At 34.6% G+C, this 13,045-nt stretch overlaps 1 protein-coding gene across 1 annotated transcript in view; it reads right to left on the bottom strand.

Annotated features, from left to right (window-relative positions):
- The window catches only part of LOC111502661 (Zn finger homeodomain 1), a 961,246-nt gene that overhangs the window by 738,526 nt on the left and 209,675 nt on the right, over window positions 1-13,045 (bottom strand). The gene's annotated exons all lie outside the window — the stretch shown is intronic.

Raw genomic sequence — 13,045 nt, forward strand, 5'->3', positions numbered from 1 at the left:
AGTCTTGAACGACACACGGCCGATACGCAAATAACAGATTCGGTTGTTATAATCCTCGGCTGCGCTTCGGATTACAATATTTAACCTATCCGTAATTTGCTACATATCGACCTTGTAATGTTAATAACTATACTTTGTACAATTTTTGAAAGCACGTTGCTTCATACCGACGACGTTGGGTTTGAAGGCAACGTGTTTGAGAAAATTGTTCTGGCATAAGGCCCATTCATCCGTTTTCATGAGATATTCAGTCAGAAAATGGTATTCAATTCATATCCAGCTTGAAGATACCAAATGAAAAACAAATATTTAATTTTTTCTCTATATTCCAAAATAAGAATTAAAGAAAATAACGTATTCAAAAAACACTTATTGTGAGTATTTTTTTAATACGTTAGTTGCGGATTTTTATCAAGTATCGGCCAATTCCATCATAAATTTGAAAAAGGAATATTTCACTTGGGATTTCAAAATATAATCCAGCCAGACTTAGCCCATTCAGTCACAGAAGCATTTATAAACTGTCATTTATATAGAATACAATACTGAGTTGTTCGAAAGCTGCACCAATGAAATTATTCAATTTTATTTCTTGAGGATGCAATTGTTTCAAAATTCTGAATGGTGAACTGTAAAACGCTCGGCATTTCGTCTGATCATCCGCTATTACAACGTAATTGATACTTTACCAGGGAACATCATCAGTGTAATGTTAATCTCGCAGGTTCATTTTGTCCACGTAATTGATTGGAAAATTTTAATTTCCAATTTACTTGTATTAAGTTGTTTCAAAAGTTTTGTCCGTTTTTATCAGTCTACTTTAAACTGTAATGCCTCAGTGAATACTCAATTTAACCGAAATTCTGATGCTGCACTTGAATCAGTGCAGCTTCAAAATTACGTGCTCGGGATTCGTTGAAGTCGACGAAGGCCGTTTTTGCCTAGTTCTACCGGTGAGAAAGTTATTGAAGTATTTCAAAAGATAGTAGTTGGTTGGCGAAAGGTCTGAGGACTATGTTGGGTGACGCAAAACTCAAAGGCTCAATTCGTTCAATTTTCGGAAGGTGATTTGTGAAACGTGCTGACGAGCGTTGTCCTACTTTTCGGAACATCTCGTCGATTTCCTCACAATAGCACTCTGCTGTGATGGTTTGGCAGTTATGATGAATCACACCAGCAGCTGACCACCATACAGTAACCATAGTCTTTGTGATGGATTTTCGCCTTTGGGAAGTGACTGGGTGGCTCATCAATGTCCAACCACTGTCCTGAATGCCGGTTGCAAGCAAAGAAGAGGAAAACAAAACGTGACAATATCTGTCGATCATTCAAATCGTGGGGTAGCCACTTTTCTTTTCGACCTCTTGACCTTTCCCATATATTTTGAACCATCGAAAACGGCATGGGCCATTCCAAGCACTATTTTTATTGGGTCAGTCTCCACCAGGGTCCTCTAATCCTCGTTAAAAAATTTCAAAAAATTGCAAATTTCAAATTAAACATATATTTTGCAAACTATGTGAACCTTCGATAAAATATAGGGTGATTCGTTTGAAATAACCAAGGTCGAATCCATTTCTGGTATAACCAGATGATGAATTGTCAACATAATTGTCACGCTGGTAAATTTCTACGCAGTCCTCGGGGAGTCCCCCTTTATTTATAGTTCATATATTCAGCTCAGGTGTGAAGGATATTGTTTGAGATTTAAAATATGTATATCCAACAAGATAACATTTGAACAAACCATTTTCACTATTGTTATTGTATCCTTAGCTGAATGCTTACATTTTTGAAGAATTTCCCTGAAGGCACAATAAAGACTGTCTTCACTGGTATGGATGCTACGAGAATGGGTTAATTGTCTCATACAAAAGATAACTCTTGAAAGTTGAAACTTGTGTGAGCTGAAGATTAACGAGGTCTTACTTATCAACATGCACGAACCCGGTGAAACGTCTCAGAATAGAGGTCGTCCCGCATTCGACTGCGAATAATTTATGGCTGTCTGATTAATAACAAAAGTAATACCACAAGAACTCAAAATTTCATCAATAAATTTTCATTTTTTAAACAAAATGTTGTTATTTAGCAATACCACGAGAGCAAAGAGTATGATAAAATCACAAATCTGTAGGACGAGTGATTTCATCTATTGCTGGTTGCTCGATTGGTATTGCTCAAAAATAAAGTTTGAGCTCAACTGAGATTATTTCCTGAAATATTCTCAGTTGAATGCATCAATACAAGAACAAATTAGGGATCATTTCTCAAATTGAATCAATTTAATCAACTGAATGATGAGAAATTTCAAAAAGAACATTTGTTTTAAACTACAATTATTAAAAACAATATTCGAATATATGACCACTATCACCAGTGTACGCCAATGACTGAATTTCTATTTTTCAACAATGGGTTTTCATTGTTAAAATATATCGTGCCTCTAAGTGAGACCGTATATTCGGCACCCGACCTACTTGATGAGACTAGATGCATCCACAGTGCGTCGCGTATTCTTTTCGATTTCATTGAAATTCAGAATAGCGTTTTCATCCGAATGAGGAAAGTCTAATTATATAAAAAGTTCCGATTATGATCTAGAGATTTTTGGATATCATATTCAAGTTGGCGTTTGAATCGAAGTATTGTTGTCTTATTTTTGTGAGGTCACGTGAATCAGTGAATTGTGGTAATTTGTTTTCCTTTCCGGTATCTTGAAATTTGTTCAATGTCTTGCTGAGTTTCGTTTGGATCACATATTAATTTGAATTGTCTCAGCAGAGATTTTAACTCCAGTTACTGTTATGATCATAATATCAAATTTAACCTAAGAATTTATGTAGAAGCATCAATGCAAAGTTTTAATATTCAGTCACAATCATATTTGAATATGATATTCCATAGGTTGAATTTGATCGATCGAAATTATGAAGATAATGCATAACTATGCCACAGAGTCACGTATGATTGAAGAATAATGACACCTGTATCGATGTTAATTTCTTGGCTCTTAGTTTTATGGCTGTAAAACTCTGTTTAATCGTACGCCTCAATTTTTCTTCATAATTTTATCGATTTGAAAGAAAGAATAATTTAAAAATTAAACGTTCTCCTTTTGTTTACCTTCATTAGATATTTTTGTATTGAGAAATTACTTTGCACTCGTATTATTTTATATATTAGTGAATAATATTATCATTATTATTAATTAAGTGTATAATGAATAACATTTGGTATCGTTCAACTGTCAAAATATTTTTGCATCACACCCTGGAATCGTTTTATTTCACCTCTCGAGTTCATAATAAAGTTTGGTATAACGAAAAATTGATAAATGTTATGACCAGAATCCAGATCACTTTCCAGTTTATGTCCGAAGCATGCACACGTTACTCTTCCGAGTTACAATATCCGGGCGCCATATGCGTTCTTGGCAAAGGTACGTCCCCGGATATTGGCCAGTTTTATTGCTGCGAGTGTCCAGCGGACGTGAGACTTTCCCGTGCATGTTTTCTTTCGGTCCTGACTTACGATCCAATAGGGCGTGTAATAAATCCACGGAAGAATGTTTTTTTCTTCCCGGTGCGGGCTGTATTAGATACAAGTAATAATTCAGGTTCACATCGGAAATGAGGGTAATATATATGAGTAGAGGCAACGTAAATAACGTAGACTTTTAACGAGATTGAATAGTGGTAGCAAATCCCATTAGTCCTTCAATGAATAAATGGAATATTTGGATCAACGGTAGAAGTTATGCAAAGACGGTCAAAGCGATATTTTTTTGGCAATTAGGTATGACAAATTCATTATCATCTCTTATGTACCTGAACGTCAACTGCTACGCTAATTAATCTGGTCCTGCCAGCGCTGCAGATAATAAAATTATTTCTATGTTTTACAGAATGAGTATTCCAAAATGTTCACTATTTTACTAGGTTTCTTCAACTCCACCATTAAGTTATCACATATTTCTAATAAATGTCGCATGTTGCTTCATTTCACGCATGTACTCAATATATGTTTGATGGTAATAATTGTATAGCAAGTTTCTCAGAACCATGGTTTATATCAGCTAAAAATATATTCATGTGTTGCCATTTTGTCAAAACCGTAATCTTTGTATTTTCATTTTGGCCTCTCTTTTCATTTCAGGAGATGGTTTCCAACGATTACTGTTTATTGAGTGGAGATACATTTGAACATTCACATTCTTTATTTCAAGGACAAAACCCAAGCACTACAGGAAAATCCTTAAGTCCCTCTGGAATGGTGTCTGTGCAATCGCTGGAAAAACGTTCTCAGGAAGTTTATTCCACATAAACGCAGTTCCCCAAATAGGAGAGTTCTTAAACATTGGATTTTGAGGTGAACTGAGTTGAACTTCGAAACGATGAGCAGTCACAGTCCGTCGCGTATTTCTGATATTCAAATCACTGTTGATAAAGCTACTGTGTTAGCGAAACATGTCATGATATATTTTTCAAATGAAGTTTGTGGAGTTCAAATCTTGAGGTGTAGTTTATGAAATTACTATGGATCTTAATCAAGTAACGGCCGAATCAATCAGAAAAGTCGTTGATATACAATAAAAAGAGGGTTGAAGACAATATGGATCCCTGGAGAACACTAGGATTGATGATAAAAGTATTAGACAGATATTCATCGACGTCCACTTGCAGGGAACGTTCTTTCAGGAAGCTGGAGAGCCTTACACTAAAATGATCCGGCAAGCCATAGCATAGAATTTTGTCCTGCAAATCCTCATACCACACACGGTCAAAGGCCTTAAAAATATCAAGCGAAACAGATTTTGACTCTCCATGTTTCTCGATTGCGTTATTCCAATTATGTTGTTGCAATTGAACCATCCGCTTGTGTTAGTGGTGGAATTGTGAATTTTGTAAAGTTTTGAATAACATTTTCAGCTAACGACCAGAAGGATTTAGACCCTTTGGGATTGGCAATCAGTTTATCCCTAATTCTCTGATTGTGAAGTTCTTTGATTTCATTTATTCTGTTTTTGCGAGCATTAACAAACCTAGTTCGATTTTTGACACTGGGAATTTTGCGCCACTGCCGGTAGGCGAAATTTTTGGAGGCGACAGCTTGCTCGCATTTTTTGTTGAACCAAAGTTTGCCGTTAGAAGTTCGTTCCATCGAAAAGAGAATATATGCATCCATAGATGATAGAATAACTTCGGTAACTTCAGAAGCACAAGTTGATAGATCATTAGAACTGAAACAAACATCTAGCCAGGAGAAATTTCGAAATTGGTCTTGAATATCGTTCCACTCAGCAGATCTGTAATGCCAACCTTTACACGGCTTAGATTCTACCCCAAAATTTGTGTTTGTGGTTAGAAGATCAATGGAGACCTTACGGTTCTCGGTTTCTACTGGAGATTCGCTAAAAATGTTTTGATATTGCAAAGTTTGTGAAGTTCATCATCCACTCTTTGGTTTTTGTTGAAGAATCAAGTATATCAATCCCCAAAATTCAAACATGACTTGGAACACATATAAAGGCAATATGTTTCTATTGGTTCCTAATCTCGAAGAGAAAACTCAATAAGGCCTTTCAGCAGAAGCTTCCAAACTTTGACAATTGATAACGAAAATGGTCGTTGAAGCTATATTAACATTTGTCAAATAAGTTGTCATTTATTCAGTCTGCTTTACCAAATCACCATAGACGGGTATATCATTTAACAATACGTTCAAATGATAAAATTGTTTCATCGAAATGGGTGTTCTGTTCGAACAACGGATCGCGCCCATTTTATGGTCGCCATAATAGTCCCACCGAGAGAACTATTCGTAATGTGAAGAATAAATTTGGGTCCACTAGCTTAGTAAAACATCGACCAACACCCGTATACCAACGAAACGCAAGATCTGCCGCTGTCTGTGAGAGTGTGCAGGATAATTCGAGGCAGTCGATTTCGTGTCGCTCACAGAAACTCGGCCTTTCGCAGTTCACAACTTAGCGAATTTCACGTTGTGACTTGGGACTGCACCCATACAAAATTCAACTGACACAGAAACTGGAGGTTAACGACCATAAACAAAGACATTTGTTCGCTGAATGGGCTCTGGAGCAGTTGACTAAGTTTCATCGGAAAATCATCTTGAGCGATGAGGCCCATTTCAGGATGAATGGGTACGTGAACAACCAACATTGTCGAATTTTAAACGATACCAATCCACATGTGATTCAAGAGCGTCCAATGCATCCCAGTCACTGTTTGGTGTGGATTTTGGGCTGGCGGCATCATTGGACCATATTTCTTCGAGAACGACGTTGGCTTAGGAGAAAATTTAAAGAAGCCGCATACATGTTGTCCAACAATGTATTCAGCCAAGCTAGTGCAGAGATACGCAACATATGGAAACCCATAATCAAGCGAAAAATGGCCGACTCCCGCCAAACTGTCACCTCCCACTAAACCGGTGAAGCGGAAAAAGGAAAGCCCAGATAAGTGAAAGTACTAGAATGGCCCATAAATAGTCATCTCTCGGAGGAATTAGTCCAGTCATCACCCGAAGACGATTGAGGATAATAACAATCGAAACGTCGAGAAGTAACTTAGCTTGGAATTTCTTCACTTTTTATTTTTGATTTTTGTTTAATTGTTCCATTTTTACTTGTATTTCATTTCGCTGTTATTTCATGTCAGGTTTTTTCGATTAATATAATTGTTATTTTCATCTATTTTTCAATTTCTTTTTTTTTAGCTCTTTCAGGGATTTCAAATCATTTTATATAATATCAAACACTGGAAGTCCGAACTAATGAAATTCTGAATTATATAAGTTTACGTATTGCAAAAAGTCAAGTTACTAATATATACAAGTAACAGTAAAAGACAAAATAGAATATCTTTGATATCCTATTCGTTATGAATTAGGATTCATTCGCCAATAGAATTACCAGTTACACTAATGCAGATAATAGCATGAGTGATTTTATTGCCGCTAGTTCCAGTTGAAGAAAGGTTTTCCCTTTTAAATAAACTCTCCAAGTTGATTTTTCTAGATAAATATACCCTACAACAATTTAAATCCAGTGTAAATCGCCACTTTCGCATATGCAACGATTTCAGATCTTTTTAAAAATTTTGTTACAGTGCTCTTGTATCTTCATAAAAATGGTTGCCATAAAAGTTCCATGTACTTTTGCTCAAAACACTTTAAAATATTTGTCTACGACTATCATCTATCATTATTTTTCCGTCCTGTCGGATCCTCAGCGACGTATCTCATACATCTAGCACTGAGGTGAACCTTCGGTATATAACAAACGGAAACCTGGCTCCGATGAAGAAATAACATTTTTATGTTGTTTTTACAGGCGACTCGGATTAAAATTGGTTGTGGCTGGAGGATGGTTGCAATCGCAATGAAAATTTTTGAACAATAATTTTGTTAGTGTCTGTTGTAAACACGAACATTTGCAGACAAATCATATTTTCAACCACTGTTATATAAAACGTGAATCGCCCCAATATAAACAAACCTTTATGAACATCATTTTCACATGGGTTACATACATAGCAGGAAAAATTTGAGCAAATTTCAAGAATTTTGTATGAACAATCCAAACAACCAAATAATTTAGAGGCTTTTTGCAATCAAAAAAAGCAAAAATTGTCTGGTCCTCAACATTAGACTCAGGTAGTATTGAACTGTTTGTTTCATTAAATGATTTTAGCGATTTAAAATATTTTAAAATTTAGAGTGAATCTTGCTTGACTTTGAAAAATCAATCTCTGTATTTTCATATTTCTCCATTCTTTGGAGAAATTTTGATGAGTAGGTATATTTAATTTATGTTCAGAAAACAGGAGCAAGTAAACTCCGCGAATTGAAGAATTTTAGATATTATAGTTAATTTATTCATTTGAAAAATTATTGTTTTTTTATTTGGTAAGCAAATGTATTAATATAAGTAACTAATTAATTGCATCTCCTCTCTTTGAAATTTCAACAATTAAGGTCTTCTCTCGATATGAAGAAAATTCAGAACTTTAAATGAATTGTGGGAAATCGCCAGAACTTTTCATCAATAAAAAAGTCACACTTTCAAGAAGGTTGACAAACACTTATCTATTTCACTGGATTTGACAGCAATCTGTAGTCAAATCAATCTTTTATTACAGATATATCTGATTCTACTGAGTTATTCAGTTCATATTAATTGTCACCTATAAGAAATATTGCCATGTCGTCTGCAAAACTGATTATTCTTCCCTCAGTTTGTACATTGAAAAAATTATTTATATATAAAGGAAAACATAATGGTGAACACACAGTTTGCTGCCGGAATTTTTTTTACTGTTTCTAGGTAATTTGGTCTGCTGAATCCAAAAATGCCACCAGATTTGCTCCATCAGATCGTTTTCAGAAAATACGACAACAGATCACATTTCTAACATATATGGTAATTTAACGCAGCACTGCCTACATATATATAGTGCTGCTACCCATCAAATAAACGAAACAGGAATAAAAAGTCAGATATTTATTGTACAACAATATACTTACAAAAAATCATCACACATATCTGCCAAAAAAACTTAATCTGTTATTCGGCGTCACCTAAAAACTTCTTTTTATATGATTTTCTTGCATAGGCTTTAAAAGGGCGGTCCCTTTGAAGACTCCAGCAGTAATCCGCCATCATGTGAGTGTCACATCTCCCCTGATACCTCTCTTCCATCGTTTGGATATCTTGGTGGAAGCGTTCCCCTTGTTCGTCACTTAGGTCACCAAGATTTTCTGAGAAACGGTCTAAGTGGCTGTGGAGGTATTGAATTTCAATACTCATATGACAACCGTGTTTGTTAAAATTGTTGAACATTTCTTCCACTAAATCCCGGTAATTTTCTGATTTATTGTTTCCAAGAAAATTTTCCACAACTTTCACAACATTACACTCAATTTCAGTCATCGATTCTGTAAAATGCGAATCTTTTATAAGTTGTCGTATCTGAGGCCCATAAAATATTCCGGCTTTCAATTTTTCTTTACTAAGTGCAGGGAATTTGCTGGACAAGTATTCAAAACAAGGACGATTCTGGTCTAGGGCTTTTACAAATTGTTTCATCAACCTTAGTTTATTATGTAACGGAGGTAATATTACTTTCTCTCGGTCGACCAATGCTTCGTTAACTACGTTAGCTTCTCCTTGAACTAAAGCATCTCTAGAACGCCATTTTCTTTTACTCCAGTGCTGGTCATTAGCCCTGTTATCCCAAAGACACAAGAAACAAGGATATTTTGTATAGCCACCTTGTTGTCCCAGAAGAAAGTTCACCATCTTAAAAACAACACAAATCTCCCACTGATGTTGGTCAAACTTGATGTTTTTTAGCACCAGCGATATTGTTTTATATTCTTCTTTCAGTTTTATATTGGTATAGGTATCCAATTGGTATAGGTATATTTGTTGCCATTATGTAGAAGGACACACTTTAAACTTCGTTTGGAACTAACGATAAAAAAGATGCCAGTGATCTGGCGTGGGTGTATCTCTGTTAGAAAAAATGGGTGTATCGGAGATACATCGGAGATACACCCATTTTTTCTAACAGTCCTTTAATATTGTTAAAAAAAATCATATCATCTTGCTGAGAAAAAAAAGGCAAAAGATCTTTTTCTCTATTACGATATTATGTAATTTTGGTGTCTGGGTGAAGAAGTTTCTTTTCCTTTAGTCTGGACGCAACCAACTCGGAAGAATCCTTTGGAAGGTTCAAATCTCTAATAAGATCGCTTAGCTCTTCCTGAGTAAAGCTCTCAGGACGCGTTGAATCCCCTTCAAAATCACTGTCGTCTTCCTCAAATCTATTAGTCTGTAGTTCGTTAGATAACGTATCGACATTATCTTCTGATAACGTAGGTAGGCTGCTAAATATTGGAATGGGTATCTGCTCAAGCTGATGTGGAATTGGTCTTATTGCTGAATCCAGGTTAGGATATGTCCACGTATGCCGATTGTTACGATTAATGCCCTTTATATTCACAAGACAGAAATAGCAATCGTCAAAATCATTTATTGGTTCCCTCCATACCATTGGAACACCAAACTTTAAAAATTTTTGTTGTCCTGTCGTCCACTGTCGCAAGTTTTTAAGACAAGTTTTTCACACTACATGTGGAGCCCATGTAGGTAAGAAACAATTAGCGCTAATTTCATGTTATGGACATTTCCAATAAGTACACTTTAGTTAGAAATCATTAGTATCCATTTGTCTTAGAATTAGTTGAGTTTGTTTATAAACATATTGCAATTATAGTGGTGGAATATACAAAAATGTAAGAATATTTAAGTATTTGATGAGTATGTTTTATCTCGAAAACTAGAGCTGATATAAAGAACAGGTTTTTATTTTTGGAATCAGCACAGATGAATTTACCAAAATCAGTTGATTTTTTTCGGCAGCAAGACAAAAATTTTTTTGGTGGGCTGTGGAATTGGTCCCATTACTGTACCTTGAGGCACACATCTAAGCATTTTCATCCATAGTGTAATAACGTTAAATTAATTAAAAATTGACATACTAAGTTGACTTTCCTTCCTGAAACCTAAATTGCATTTCAGAGAGAGGATATTGTATTTCTTTAAGTAAGAGATAGGTGACCCTCATTCTTACAATTTTTCAAAGATTTCAATAAAATTTGTATTCAACGAGATGCTTCTATAATCACCTACTATAAACTGTTTTATCGCCGTTCTAATATATATGAGAATTACAAACAAATGGTATTTTTTATGTTTTATATTTCTTCTGTACTTTTTTCAATTCCATATAAAACTGAACGGGGACTTTCTATCACTTTCGGGAATTTCAAGTTTAGTTTTTAGCAAAAAAAGTTGGTTATTCAGCTCTTTCACTTTTCTGTCGAGAACTTTTGATTTTTCTCTGATTTTTACAACAAATAATTCAAATTCGTTATGTATTTTCTTGGAAAGATTTTCATTCACTAGTTCAAGAGAGCTGCATAAGTCTTCTTAAGTTTTTTTTCCTATTTTCCATAATATGAATGAACTCGCCACTGGCAGTAGAATTCTAAGACTATTTATCGTAATAGTTCTATACACTGTTTGTTAATTTATTTTAGTCAGTTCACTTCAATTCCGTAGAAGAGTTGTAATTTTTTATGGAATATGAATAACTCATTGTCTTTCATTCACATGTGTGATATTTAAATGATGTGATGATAATATAATCATGGAACTTACTGAAATTACTCACCTTACGATTATTTTTAGTTCCCCCTATTCCTAAGAGGACGACTAATTTGAACTAACTAATCAATATTACAACGATTCTGCTCGCCGATCGCTTCCATTATTCACTCATCCACAAACATTTCAATCGTGAAAGTATAATCCTAAATTAGATTCCTTTTACTTTTATTCATAAGCAAATGGGCAGGAACTTCAGTACGAAATCCATGAGGCTTGCCATATTATACAATGACTCATTCACCGTTATGAATCCATTCCTATCGCCCTTCCTGAAGTTTTTCCTATACTTTCTAAATGGATTCCTTTCTATCAATATAACATAAATGGAATACGTATAAATTTCCTATACTCGTATCTCATTGAAAGATTATCAGAGGGTAACTAGAACTAGCTAGGCTACTTAGAGACGATTGGGATACGGGGAGAACTGCTTGACGGGTTGATACAGGAATGTGGTTTATTAGATATAAAGAACGGTATGAGGGCTGGTTACTGTTTGACATTTTGTAACATCCTGGATGTTTTCTTTTATTGTTTTGCAGATGCTGATAAAATGGAACTGACACAACAACGATTGATTTCCATGCATAGGGTGTTTATCAATAATATGGTGATATAATAACAATGAGTATGTTATTTTTGGGTAAATTATCTAGGGTACTATCAAAGTTATCAGGGAAAAAAAAAGTGTTTCTTGAACCATAGCAAACCAAAGGCAAAACAACGGAAAAACCCTTTTAAATTTTAACAGGTTATTAATAAACACACTGTTGAGTAATGAAATAATTATGTGATAGCAGTTGAATATTGCTTAGTTAAAAGTATATGAACCCTCGAATGACGAACGTTCTATTAAATCATTTGACAAGCAAACCGTAGATCAAAAAAAACCAAAATTTCAACATGCTGTTCAGAAACACACTGTTTAATAATAAAATAATTATGCGATAGCTTAAATTCATCACAGTTGAACATTGCTAAGTTAAAAGTATGTGAACCCTCAAATGAGGAAAGTTCTGTTGAATCCTTGGACGAGCGATCGTAGATCAAAAAAAAACAAACAAAAATAACCGTCTTAAATGTCAACATATTATTCATAAATGAACTGTTGAATAAATTGTTGAAATAATAACGGTATAGAGTGAATTTATCACAGTTAAACATTGCTAAGTTGAAAGAATGTGAACCCTCGAATGACAAAAGTTGTATTAAATCCTTCAACAAATCATTATTCGATCAGAACATTGAGAATACACAAAAACAAGTGTTTTTCAAGGAAATGACGAAGAGGTTTACACTTTCTTTTTGATTATACGTGGATTGAAGTTTTTTAGTGTTTTCATAGGTATGTTAATAATATACTTTCTTTCATTTCATATTTTGAAATAATTATGAATAGCATGTATTGGATAAACGGACATCGTTTTTTTCAAGCACGTGCCCATACATTATTCTCGACAGCTATCTATAAAAGTGGCTTGAAGTTCTTATTGTTTAATGTAATGACTGAAGAAAAGCTTCCATGTTTTCAATTCTGTTTTTAGAAAGTAGAAGTTGTCGAGTGAAATGATTATCATTGAGAGGTAGGTAGGTATGCATACACTGGGTACCTAGTTGATCTTTGATCTTTGGATACGGAGGAATTGGACATTTTCAGAGTAAATACAATTAAGGTGTTTGCCACAGAAATAGGTGTAGGTATACAATGTCAGCGAAGAGCTATACCTTTATTTCGAATTGTAAAGTGCTTACATCATAAATAATTGAATGGTGCCGTAAACAATG

This window comes from Leptinotarsa decemlineata, unplaced genomic scaffold (genome assembly GCF_025532065.1).
Source record: "Leptinotarsa decemlineata unplaced genomic scaffold, Ldec_3_MD MMD2_P_RNA_scaffold_5, whole genome shotgun sequence".
Taxonomy (NCBI): domain Eukaryota; kingdom Metazoa; phylum Arthropoda; class Insecta; order Coleoptera; family Chrysomelidae; genus Leptinotarsa; species Leptinotarsa decemlineata.